Here is a 13,832-nt window from a genome sequence, read left to right as displayed (position 1 = left end):
CAGGTTACAAACCATTGATAGATACCATAACAAATCGTAAATTGGATGGACACCCTAAACACACCACTTTCAATTTGTAATTGGGTATTGTGAGAAGCTGTCCTGGTATATGATGTCCACTAATGTAAGTGGGCACCTTGCACAAGTCCAGACAACCCTTATGGTGACTTAAGAGGTCTTACACAACCTTAGAAAGCTCTCTAAGTGGCAGCTGTGGAGAGCAGCCTCCAGGCTTAGTCCAGAAGGAGTGTAAAGCTGTTTGTTTTACCAGAATGCAATCTTATAGTATAGATTAAGTGAAAAGAACCACACAAAGTATTTATAAAAATATGTATTTATTATATAATACTCTCTAGTATATTCAAATTTCTCCTACCCGGAGATAAACACAATGCACACAATACTTTGTCAATGAAACACAGTCAATAGCACGTAATACACAGTGGACCCCCGGGAGGGGACCAAACCATATACTAAGAAGTGGTATAAGAACCACGACTCGGATCAAGACAGAGTCGTGACGACGTAGAAGTGATGGGGACCCAAGGAACCACCCAAGTTGAGTAGATGGGTACCCCACGGAGAGCGTGTGCAGTGTGGGAATATAACTGCATGCTCTGTACAATTCTACGTTTAAGTCGCTGTTGAATTTTTAAAGATTAAGGACCCTTCCCAGTGGACCTGGAAGAAACCCCATGGAAGACAGAAGGTTGGAGAGCCACCCCACCCGTGGATACCCTTGTAACCACGTTACCTGTACCAGGGAAGCCGGGTGCATACGTGTGAAGTTGTGTCGGAAACCGCAGTCGAACCTAATGGAGGACTTCAGGAAAGTGCTGCTGTTAAAGAAGGAAAAAGTGTCCAGTAGAATCTGAAGGTGGATTCTAGATGAGCGGTACCTGCAAGCAGAGGGGACAAAGTCTATGTCTCTCAGGAGTGACTAGGAAACCTGGAAGACGAATGCCCTCTGATGTCGGATGTTGCAGGATGGGTGATGATGACCTTGACTCTGCATCTGTGAGGACCAGGACATGCTGAGGAGGACCAGGAGCCATGCAAGAGCTGTCCCACAAAGGATGTCAAGTGCTGAGGGGTCAGTGTTTGGCGGGAGCACCAACAAGCCTTGGCAAATGCAACCAACGCATAAAGTGAAAAAGGAGCAACGTCGGGACCAGCAAGGTCCAGGGGACTCAACAAAAGCAGGGGAGTCAGGACAGGCCCGAGAAATCAGGGGAGCTCAAACAAAACAAGTGTCACCCTCAAGTGGACCCACAGGACGGAGGCACTCGAGTCGCGAGAGGACCTCAAGCAGCTCACCAAAAGATGCAGGCCACGATGCACACAATGTGGTGTGGCTGAAGATTCTGGTCACTGGAGGTGTTTGAGGTTGGGGCTACTAGGAGCCCAAAGATCTTCTTGGAAGGAAGCCAACAAGCCTTTGCAACTGCAAGTTGACGTAGTGCACAGGGGTCCGGGTATTGCAACCCCCATGAGGGATACTGGCTTCAAGCTTGGTGAGAGGGCAGGGCAGGCCTCGGGAGCTGTGGAAAACTACCACCTGTGTTGCAGAACCTTACGGAGTCCGGAGGAGCTCAGGATCAGCATACCGGTCAACTTAGTTGTGGTGTCTGCAAATGCAGGGGAGTGACTCCTTTCCTCCAAGGGAGATTCCTTCAAGTGTCTTTGATGCTTCACAGGCCTGAGAAGGTTCCTGTATGATGCACAGATGATGCAGCAGACTGGAAGGGAGAAGAAGCCAGGCCCAAACGAAGTACAGCGAAGTCCAGAGTGCCCAGACGGTAGAAGAAGAAGTTTTGTCCGATCCGAATCTCATCCCACAACGAATCTAGGGACCTACACCCAGGTAAGCCCTTAAGTCCTCTAGGTAAAGGGTTAAAAGATTCAGCGGACCCTCCCAGGGGAGGGTCTGGACGGGGGAGGTTACTCCCATGTCTTTTGTGAAATTTCGCGCCAGATGGCCAATGGCTCCCAGGGCTGGTTTGAACTGGACTATGCATGGTGACGCCAAATGTGCCCCTCATGCAGACTGAGTGGCGATAGCAAGCACACCCACCCAACCCCAATACACTAAATCCTGTCTTGGAGGTGGGCACACCTCCCTGCGACAGGATGCCTTTGTTCTGCCTTCCCCTGGTCGAGCTTGGCTCAGCTGCAGCAGGGCAGAATCATGTCTCTGGTCTGCAGCAAACATTTTTTGCTGTCCTTGTCAGGAAGGCTGGTACTAGGAACACTGAGAGCCTAACGGAGGCCTCATTCAGTGCTTGGAATCATACCTCAACATCGCTTACGGTGTGGGGTTATGATTTCAATATGTTTGATACCAAACATAATAGGTTTCGTTGCAGCCGTTTTTGAGAGGGTCATCGCGTAATTACGCGGTGCCCCTCTATTAGTATATGGCTGCTTCACTGACAACCCGGGGGAATGGACTCCGTAGGATACAGGGGTGTTCTGCTCAGCAAGGGGCACCCTCTCACTTAGAACCAAGCGCCCTGCCTTCAGGATTGCAAAAGCCTGATAGAGGGGTGATTTAAAGGTTTTAAGTGCAGTGACCCTAGATAGAGGAAACCTATATCTTTAGTAAGTGGTGCAAGCACCAACTTTCACAGGCTGCAATGGCAGGCCTGTAGTTTCATTTTGAATGGTCTCTCATGGGTAGCATAATACATACTTCAGCCCATGGGAGACCTCTGGGGTACCTATGCCCTGGGTACACGGGTACCATATACTAGGGACTTATAACGATACCCTAGTTTCCAATTTGGGGTGTACCTAAGTACCGAACATACAATTTAGGGAGAAAGCAGATAGACTGGGGTCCTGATTAGCAGGATTCCAGTCAGACTAGTCAAATACAGCTTAGAACCAGGCAAAAAGTGGGGGTAACCATAGAAGCAGATCCTACTTTCCTACAGGTATGTTGTCATTAATATAATTTGCGGTTAGGTAACAAGTTCCTGAATCAATATTTGGGCTTTGAACATATCCAACCCAATTTTGCAGTCGTAAAGGCTCTGATTTTGGTAATTAGAGTCTTTGCAACCGTAAATAGCTTTAACCTAAGGTCCTGTAGGCCTTCTTTAGAGTTGGGTGGATGCGGGACATCTGCAAAAAACATGAAGTATGTCTTGTCTGCCCTATTAAGGTGTATTAATGTCAAAACACTCTAAATACATCAGGATAGAGGATTCTTCATTCAGTGAATTAATACACAGGAGCCATAATGTTGAATCCCCAAGCTTTTTTTATTCTTCAAACATAAGTTTCTAGTCCAGCAAATGTGTTTCAACCCTTTAAGATGACTTCATAAGGGATAAATATATTTATAAACAAATCTCAATCTTCTTCCTGCAAAGAAAATGTTATCCCGTATGAACTAAGAATTGCATAACAAATAATTCACAGTGTTGGTCAAGAAGAAAGTATAAGCACCTTCCCATCATAGCAGACTGTGTATTAATGGACTGGATAAGAATCATCTATCCTGATGGACCGCCTTGCACTATTGGGATACAAGCTACGATGAACTACTGTCTTTGATATTTTGCAGCGCTCCCTATGTTGGTTGGAATTGCTTAACAATTAGTCAGGGTTCATGAGTAGTAGGACCCCATAAGGTGATGCGTGATCCTTGTTGATTGGTTAACTACTATCGCTTGTGCAGTTCTCTGGGGCTATTACTGCTCATTGAAGTTTGACACTATAAATATGTCTGAGAGGATATCTGTCACTTTTTGTCAAATGTCCTGTATCTGACAGACTCTAAATGGAGCCTATCTCATAAAGTGAGCACTACAAGTGCACATAGTCTTTGCCACTGTTTTGGGATTTATTTTTTGTTCTATTTAGGGGGTTTTGTAAAGCGCTTGGTGACGCCCAGCGGCGTGTCCCCGCGCTGAGGAGCAGATACTTACTGGAACCTACAGAAGTGGAATACCTTACTGTTCGAATAGTGCAGTTTTAAGCTTGGCTCTAAAGATTAGTTCTGATGGTTCTAGTCGCAATGCTATGGGTAGTGTGTTCCATCTAGAAGCTGCAAGGTACCTAAAGGATCTTCCGCCCATCCGTGCTCTAGACACCTTGGGGATAGCCAGGAGTCCTGAGCCGGAAGATCTCAGGGAGCGGGACGGCTCATAAGACGTCAGCAGTCCTTTCAAAGGGAGAGGAGACCTCCCATTGATGATCCGATGGCACGTGCATAGTGCTTTGAATTCTACCCTGCTTCTGATCGGGAGCCAATGCAAAGACCGGAGGGCCACTGAAGATGCGGCTCTTCTGGGTAGTCTAAGCACTAGTCGGGCAGCGGCATTCTGTAAGACCTGTAGGCGGCTCAAATTCTTCTCCAAGGTCCCTAAATAGAGAAGATTGCCATAGTCCATCTTTGATGTGACTAGTGCATGCACCAGGGTTTGACGGGCTCTTACAGGTAAAAACTTCAATGCCTTCCTGAGACTTTTGAGGGTCCCGAAGCATGATCCGACCACCCGATTGATCTGGGGGCCAAAGGTCAGGTCAGTATCGAACCAGATGCCCAAGTTCTTTGCTTTCTGGCACGGGATGGGTGTTGGACCTAGGCATGGTGGCCACCATGCCGACGTCCATGCCGATCGGCCTCCCCCCACGACCAGCACCTCGGTCTTGCCTCCGTTAAGCTTGAGACAGTTGGCGGACATCCAGGCAGCTAGATCTTGCATGCAAGCTCTGAAGATGTCCGCCGAAAGATCGGGTGCGCGCGACAGGGAGATGACCAACTGCGTGTCGTCGGCATAAGACACCATTCGGAGGCTGTGACTCTCTACTAAGGTGGCAATCGGGGCAACATAGAGATTAAAAAGTGTTGGACTCAGGGACGAGCCCTGCGGCACCCCCTGGTCCAAAGCGATTCGCTCAGAGTAATGGTCACCTTGCCTCACTTGGAAGCCTCGGCCTGCAAGAAATTAATAAATCCATTTCAGCGCTGCCCCTCTCACCCCACCTTTGTTCAGACACTGTAGCAAGATGGAATGTGCTACAGTGTCGAACGCTGCGCTGAGGTCTAAGAGGATTAAAGCCATGGTTTGTCCCTCGTCAGCACCTTGCCTGAGGGTTTCGGTAGCCCTGAGAAGGACAGACTCCGTGGAATGACGGGGCCGAAACCCAAATTGGGTAGGGTGAAGAAGGTTGCTTTCCTCCACATATTTCATTAGCTGTTTGTTTACCACCTTCTCCGCTACCTTAGAGAAATAAGGCAGCAGAGAAATGGGGCGTAAATTGTCCAGCTTCTCAAAGCTAATGTTGGGCTTCTTGCGGAGGGGAAGCCCCACAGCCTGTTTCCAATCCTCAGGTATAGAACTGGATCGAAAGGAGACATCTAGCAGGTGCCTGATGTAGGGTTCAAGTGTCTCCAGACTGTGACTCAACCTTTTTGGGGATGCGGGATCTCGAGGGGAGCCAGATTTGACAGATCTGCAAATTTAACTAAATCCGGTAAGGGGATAGTAAAATGGAGTAGCAGATTTTGATCGGCTTCATCTCCTGCTGAGTCTGCAGGCTCTTCCGCTACAGGTGGTATATCGGGAAAAGCAGAATAAATCTTAGACACTTTGTCTCCGAAGTAGTTAGCAATGCGATTGCATGCTGCTACTGAGTGGCCTTCATCTTGAGTAAAGGTTTTTGGGGTGGATAGGGACTTATATATGCTGAACAGTTCCCTGGCGGAATTTTCTGCCCCGTGGATTCTGTCTGCATAGTATGTGGCTTTCTCTATCCGGATTTTGTTATGATAGGTTCGTCTCTTTATGAGATAGGCCTCTTTCATCCGGTCATCATATGCCACTCTCCATTGTCTTTCTGCTCGTTTACAGTCCTTTTTGGCGCAGCGCAGCACCTCGCTGAACCAGGGAGCAGTTCTTTGTCTGTGGACACCTTTGGTTGACCGGCCCAATGGGGCTGTGCAGTCCAGAGCAGCCGTGATGCGGCCATTGAGCAATTTATTTGCCATTGTCACGTCATTTCCTCCTGGGGGCCCTTCCGCGGTAAGAGCCTTATTAAACTCTAGCAGGGAGAATCTTGCCCACCTACGTCGAGGGTAGTTGAGAGGGGTGGGAGCGCTAGCTTTATGCTTGGGCAAGTGAATAATGAATGGAACAAAAAAGTGATCTGACTACTGTCTTAAATAGTTGAGGAGCTGGAGCAGTGTTACAGTAACACCTTAGAGCGAGGTAAATGGTTGCATGCCAGAGAAACTTTAAAGACAAGTGCTACTTTTGGCTGGGAATATAGCAGCATTTGTTATTATCAAGTAAACAACATAGCATAACAAAATAGTACTCACAAAGCAGCACAATTAATTAAAAAAAGAGGGCACAGTAAAACTAAACAGTCAAAACAGAATGCAACACAACAACCACAGTAAAACGCAACAACATCACATTGAAATAATTGAACAAACCAGCAGAAAAAATAACAGAACACTTGTAGCAACATGTATGACTAGTTTTAGTGGAGATTCGGGTCGTTTGCAACCACTAAAAAGAGTTGTAGCATGTATCAACCCTAATTTACGAGTCAGCAACCTGTTACTGACTTGCAAAATAGGGTTTGCAAGTTGCTATTAGGAAGGGGCATACCAACAGTGTCCTTTCCTGGAATGCGGTTGCAAAACAATCGCAGTTTACCACCTACTTCAAGTAGGTGGTAAGTCAGTCGCAAACGGAAGGGGGTCCCCAAGGGACACCTTCCCCTTTGTGATTGGCAGCGAAAATGTTTTTTTAAGAGCAGGCAGTGGTTTAACATACCACTACCTACTCTTAAAAAACGGAACTAAAACATATCATTGTTATGTCTCGCTGAGCCAGCGCATGCACTGCTCTGCGAGACATTTAGTTAGTGGATTTTTAAAGTGCTACCAGAGGCTTTTCCTGGCCTCAAGCTTGCGTTCACGAGCGTGTGCACACGCGCAGCCGCCATCTGTCTTTCCTCCGTCTGGCTGTCATGGCTCATAAAGCACAGCGCTCTCCCAAGTGCCTCGCACTGCCCCTCCCCCACCACAGAGGGGGCGCGTCCCTGCGATCACTTCCCGCTCGCGATCACTTTCGCTTTCACGACCGTTACTTTTACAGCCACGCGGCCAATGCTTGTTATAAGTGTGCATATGTAGAAGGGGACATCTATTGCCTTTGCCAAGGCTTGCTATATATATATATATATATATATATTATCTACTGGCGGTCGCCAGTAGATAGTTATAGTTAGGACCCTGTTTCCATAGGAAATCCGCAACATTCTATTTGGAATAACTTTGGCGCCGGTCGACGAATCCTCGCAAAATTTTAAAAACTAATGGGGCGCTACGCTCCGCTCCTACTCTGAAAGTCTCGGGGTGATTCGTCAAGCGGGGGCTGAGAAAAAAGGGGGGTCCCAAAACGCGTTTTCCCCATGCATTTTTCCATAGGACCTTTAGACACAGCTACAGCCCGAACGGCTGAACAGAATTACTTGTAATTTGGCTGAGAGGTAGTCCGCAGGTCAAGGAAGTGCCTTTTGTAGGTCTGGTGTAAATCTGTTCAGTAGTTTCTGAGAAAATAGCATTTAAATCAATATATATATCCGTAAGCGCGCTCCGTGCGCTTACGGTAAGCTTACCGTACGCGTACGGTGACGTGCGCGAGCGCGATTCTGATTGGTTGTTAGATCAAAGTAAACATTCGAATCGGTCGAAACCAGGAAGTATCGGCCGCCATTTTCTGTCTCTCGCACTGAAAAACAAAGGTTGATAACATGAAAAGGGGGCAACGAAGAGAGTTGCAGACCCCCTAGCGTTCGCCAGGGGGTTCACAAAGGACCAAAAAGTATGGAAAATAAATTTAATAATTTTTTTAAAAAATCGGGGATTTACATTTACATTTAATATATAAATCTAAGGACCCCCAAGGGAGAAAAAAACAATTGATATTTTGTAAAAAATGGCGTGGCGTGCACGGTACGAAATGCGCAAGGTGGGCGCTCGGTGCGCGAAGTGCACCGAGTGCCCACAGCGCGCGCACGGTGCGCGAAGCGCACCGTGCGCGCAAAAATTAACAATAAATAGATAACTTAGCATTTAAAAAAACGTACAAATTCACTGAAAAAACCATAGGTTTCACACACGTTATAGTTAGGAATTAGCATTTAAAAAACCTTGCAAATTCACTTAAAAAACCATAGGTTTCACACAAGTTATAGTTAGCTGTACATTTCACTCGTAAAAAACCAATGAAATTCCACGTTATAGTTAGATCAGGTAACTATAACTTGCGCGACCGCAATCCACTGCTGATGACGTCACATATTACATCACTCATGACATGGTCAGTGACATCACTCATCACATCAATGATGACATCTCAAATGACACATTGTGCATTGCGGTCGCGCAAGTTATAGTTACCTGATCTAACTATAACGTGGAATTTCATTGGTTTTTTACGAGTGAAATGTACAGCTAACTATAACTTGTGTGAAACCTATGGTTTTTTAAGTGAATATATATATATATATATATATATATATATATATATATATATATATATATATATATATATATATATATATATATATATATATATATATATATACAAATGAGTTGCCCGACCTTACGTGTTCCACAACCGGTAGCACTTGGACCACTTTTGTGAACATCAAAGGAATCACCAGCTCTTCCTCTTGAGGTCTAGAAATGTGTGAAAGGGACCCGTCTTCATCAAACTCTTGACGCCGATGATGTAATTTACCAGCTGAAAGCTGCCATGGGGCCTTGATCTTGTTAGCGCGAGTTCTATGAGCAGACGGCACGTGACACCCCCATTTCCCCTGCCCTTGCTGGGGGCTGTTCGCACCTTTCCTTCGGCCGCTCTCATAGAGAGTTCACACTGGCATCTGTGGGCTAGGAGAGACAATCCGGCGGTGCACACCTCCGAGAGGCCAGAAGGTACCTGAGTGAGACACATGTCAGTCATCGGTCTGCCGTGTGACCGCCATTCCCAGACCTACTTGCCCTGACAGGCGATCTTTGAAACAATTTGTAAGTGTGACTGCCCTTCTAAGAGCCTCCCATTCAGCAAGACATCCTGTTGCCAGATTTAATGCATTCAGCTTCAGTTTTTTGATTGAACAGTTTAGTTGAAATTGTTCCACAGAAGTTGTAAGCTTTGAATTTCGCATATAACCAAATGCACGTGGCTATTATTTACGTAGTCGTTGGTCAGCCTTAAATTCTGCCACATGGCTCTGAACGTATAATGGGGACCCCTTTACGATTAAAGGGTAAACACTAACTCACTAAAGGAAAGCAGTTAAAAACCCTGTTTATATTCTAAATAATTCAATAACAGCACATATGTGCCTTTGCCACCTGCACAGAGGTCAGTCATTGACAAAGACCATGTTTTTCCCCTTTGACCTCGTGTTAGAACTGGCGATTTCTGGTTGGCTAAGGCTTGCGCCAAAGTCAGGCAGAAACCACCACTCTAGTCAGGGCAAGGAAGTTACACGCCAAAGATAACCCCTGCTCACCCCCTTGGTAGCTTGGCACGAGCAGTCAGGCTTATCTCTGAGGCAAGGTGTAAAGCGTTTGCGCGCGCACCCAGCAACAACACCCAAGGCCCACCACAAAGGAAACTCCACACAAGGTATTCTATAAAAATAACCTTTGTATTATACACAACACATTAGATAAAAACACACACTTTACAATGTGCCAACAGGCACGGGCAGAATTTACAAGGGATTATATATACAGGGGGACAGGGCCACATGGACCACTGTCAAGAATTAGCACTTTTAGATATTTAGCACTTAGCACCAAATATAAAATTACTGTAGCACAAAAATAACATATATAGCACACAACCAGTACTTACTGGTAACAAGAAAGTACCACCTACGCAACCCTAACCACCTTAGGAGACTATCACGCAGGGACTCAGAACCTCCCTAGTACCACCGGTACCAGGGGAACACAACCACCTAAGTATCACAATACCTGTAGGGGAAAACACACATTACACATGATGCATAAAACATTCAGAGGTGCAGAACATGGCACATGACGCATAAACTCATTCAGAGGTGCCGGGCAGGTGAACACATGATGCATGAAACATTCAGCGGTGCTCTGAAAGAAAACACATGATGCAGAAACTACATTCAGCGGTGTCATAAAAGGAAACCCATGATGCATCAAAAATACATTCAGAGGTGCAGGTAGGAACATTAGCGAGAAACTCTCATGAGCCACCATCTGTGGCAGTCCCTAGGCCAACTGGCCTTGTCAGGGCTAAGACGCCCTGTGTCCGGTAAAGCTGCGCCAGCTGCGCAAGCTAAAGGCGTAATTATCCCCACCTAAACATCGCAGCTGCCCACTAAGTGCTGGGCAGCTGTAGAACTGAGCATGGGCACCACCAATGTGCCCTGGGACACGTAGGAGCGGCCCGCTGCCTTCCGGGGCCGCTCTACTCACTAAGGAATGCCCCGTAACGTTGGAGTCCCACGCGGGGGACTCGTGAGCCTCGCAGGCTCTCTGACCAAGTCATGGCCCCGGAGTCCCTCTGGACTCTAACTAAATCTCGCCCCCAACGTTGGAGCGTCAGCGCTCTAAGTACTCAGGCCCCCCTTCATTGGAGCCTCACGGGGCTCGTGAGCACGGCTCCCCGCACCCCCAGCACATGCGCGGAGTCCCCCAGCCCTTCTAGACACTCACCGGGCTGCTCGGGGGACTCCCGCGTCGTCTCCGCTCTCCGGCTGTGGGAACGTCGGGGCTTCCAGTAACGCGGAGGGGCAGGCACCGACAATGTGCCTCGCGCCCCCTCCGCCCCAGCTCTATCCGCACTCCTTCCCTCCGTCCAGCGCGGGGTAGGCTCCCGCCTGGATCTTCGCTGTACAGGAGCGCGGGGTAGGCTCCCGTCCGCTTCCTGATTTCAGGACGAGGCTTCCGTCCCGCGGCACGCCCCCAGGGGACGCCTGACTTCCTGTCTTCCCCGGGACCGCGGCGGTGATTTCTCGGCAATGAGAGGGGTGGGCTCCCTCGCAACCACCACCCATAAGCAGGGTAGGCACCCGCCAACGAAAGGATCAGATAAGCGGGGTGGGCACCCGCCAGCACACAGATCAGCGGGGTAGGCACCCGCTCGGGTGATAAAAGTGCCGGGTGGGCACCGGCCTCCGGAATCAAAGCGCATACAGCGCTAGGAAGTCAAACAGCGCGCACAGCGCTACAAAGTTCAAGGAGCGCTCCCAGGCGCTGTAAATAAAAAAGGTCCAGTAGGAAGTCCTTCAAGAGCAGGGGGGGGGGCAAAGGCTGGGCCCAGAGCCAGCACACAGGGCCCTCCAGCAGGGAGGCAGTCCCCAGTGGCGGTCTCTCCTGGCGCCCAGCAGCAGCAGGCCCCCCTCCAGATGATCCTGTAAGAGAACACCAAATGTAAGGGGACACAGCCCCTTTTTATACAGTACAAGTCTTTGTCTGAAGGTGCAGGGAAGGGGCGAACCAGTTACATCTGGTTCCTGAGCACTTTGTTTTGCTCAGCCCCTCTCCCTATTCACTGGCAGGGCTAGGGTCATCAGACGCACCACAGGGGCCGGAGCCAGCAGTGTGTGGGGAAAGCCCTGTCCTATTCAGGACCCAGGTATACTCCTCCCCAGCCATCAGCATGCTAACTCCCCATTCACCACTGGGTGACTCCTCCTGACTCTGGGGAATCCCTAGCCCGTCACATGACCTCCACCAGCCAATCGCCAGACAAGCCACACATTTCATACTGCACACTGAAGTGCCCACTTCTAGAAGTGGCACTTCCACACTAGGTACATGCACGCCGCACACATCATCGCGCAGCCTTCACTCACACGAGTCCGCACATACCAAACTCGGGCCTGCACACCCCACGCATCAGGAACTACCAGGACACATACATTCCCCCATGCATTCCTATGGGAGGGCAGGCCAACCTCACAACACGCACGCACTTTACCCTGGGACACAGCGGTAAAGTGCGCAGAAACTCAAAATCACCACACCAAGTCACCAATAAAAAAGCAAAAAGTTTCGGGGGTGAACCTGCCAGAAGGGCCGGGTCCAACACAACCCCCTTCCAGCCAAAACGCAGGGTAGACCAATCACCACCGTGAAGGTCTTCCCTGCTTTGGGCGACAAAACACGGACACAGGCCTGCAACAGCAGGGACACTCTCCGGTTTTACGCCACTCTAAACCCCTGGAGTTCCTTCTAAGAGAACTCGGCGGACCAACTGGGCTACCCCACTGGTACTCCTCAGCTGTCCGCGGCCAGGACCAGGCCCTAGGCCATCTAGGCGCCACTGGTCCTTGCCTAACCACAGAATGGGGGGTAGTAACCCCTGGCACATAGTGACCATTTTCCACTTTTCCCCTCATCAGGGCTGTTCTAAACATCCACTGATCTTCCAGCCCAGGGTCTGAACCCTCAAGCTGACCAACAGTCACGGGTGAGGCTCTCCTCCCCCTACCTCTCCTTCTAGTGTTCCGTCCTCTCCTCCTCTGAGAGGCACCCTCAGAAATCAACTTTCCCATCAGCTCAGGAACCCTCCCTGAGAACTGGTCTCCCAACCTAGGGTTTAACCCCTCAGGTTGCACCGGGGTCAGAGGTGGGCTCTCCCACCCTCTGCACCCCCTTCCAGAGTCCTGCTCCCTACCAACTGGGGCGGTACCTCAGGAAGGAGAACCGGTCAGGACACTGGTTACATTCGTCCTACCCTGCAGGTCAGGCTGATCCTGAACCTGGCCTCCCAACCTCTGGTCTAGAACCTTCGGCGGAATACTTGCCTGGCACTCCAGGACTTCTGGGGACTCACACAGTATCCCCCCAAGAGTAACATATGCCTCATATGTTGCATGACAGTCTGCCTGGCGCAGATCTCCCGTCCCCTGTCCACCTGACAGTGCGCAAAGATCCCCCAGGACAGACGTGTAGTCGCCATGGTCACTTCTAGGAGACTCAGCCCTACCGGCTGGTCCCTGACCCACTGGCTCCTCCACCGGGGAACACAGCCCCATGCCACTCCTCTCGCCGGACTTCTGTACCCTCCCTACCGGAGCGGTACTGCCTGACACCAGAACCACTGGAGCTCCGTTTACAGAGACTCCAGGTTCTCCATACCCTAGGCGAGCTTCCTCAAGTGACCTAACAGGACAGCCTAGGCCCCCAACCTGGTGTTCCCTTAAGAAACCATCCAGGTTCTGAGACTGGGTTTCGGGCCTCTGGGGACTCAAAGTCACCCACTCACTCCCACTCCACTGAGATAGGCCGTGAGCCCCTACACCCCTCTCACTACTCTGGGACCTAGCTGGGCTACTCTGAACCTCTACCCCCATCCAAGACGGGAAGATCCCTGAGCCACTGCTATTGGAAGTACTCTCCCATACCTCATCAGAACCTTGGGCACCCTCCCAACGGTCTGCTTCCTCTGCCAGCTCCCATGGGCAAAAAGAGCCATACCTCAACAGGTGTTGGCGCAACCCGGGATAACTACCAAGCAGCTGCTCCTTGATAATCAGAGCATACAGTCCGTCAAAAGCCCGTTCCGTGTGTACCCTTAACCAATCGTCCAGTGCATCCTCACATTCACCCACAAACGTGCCCCAAGACTGGTGAGGCAGCTTCCTACTGCCCCTGAACTTCAACCTACATTCCTCCTCTTGGAAAACAGGTACCAGACTGGGTGAACTGGGAATGGGTCTCTCTGCACTGGTCTCTCTATCGCTGCCACCACTGGACTCCACCCTCCCTGGGGAGCCCAGAAAATAAAAACTGCGCTCAGAGG

The sequence above is a fragment of the Triturus cristatus genome, chromosome 2_2, assembly GCF_964204655.1.
Source record: "Triturus cristatus chromosome 2_2, aTriCri1.1, whole genome shotgun sequence".
Classification (NCBI taxonomy): domain Eukaryota; kingdom Metazoa; phylum Chordata; class Amphibia; order Caudata; family Salamandridae; genus Triturus; species Triturus cristatus.
The sequence above is the reverse complement of the archived record's forward strand: the minus strand, read 5'-3'. Positions refer to the sequence as shown.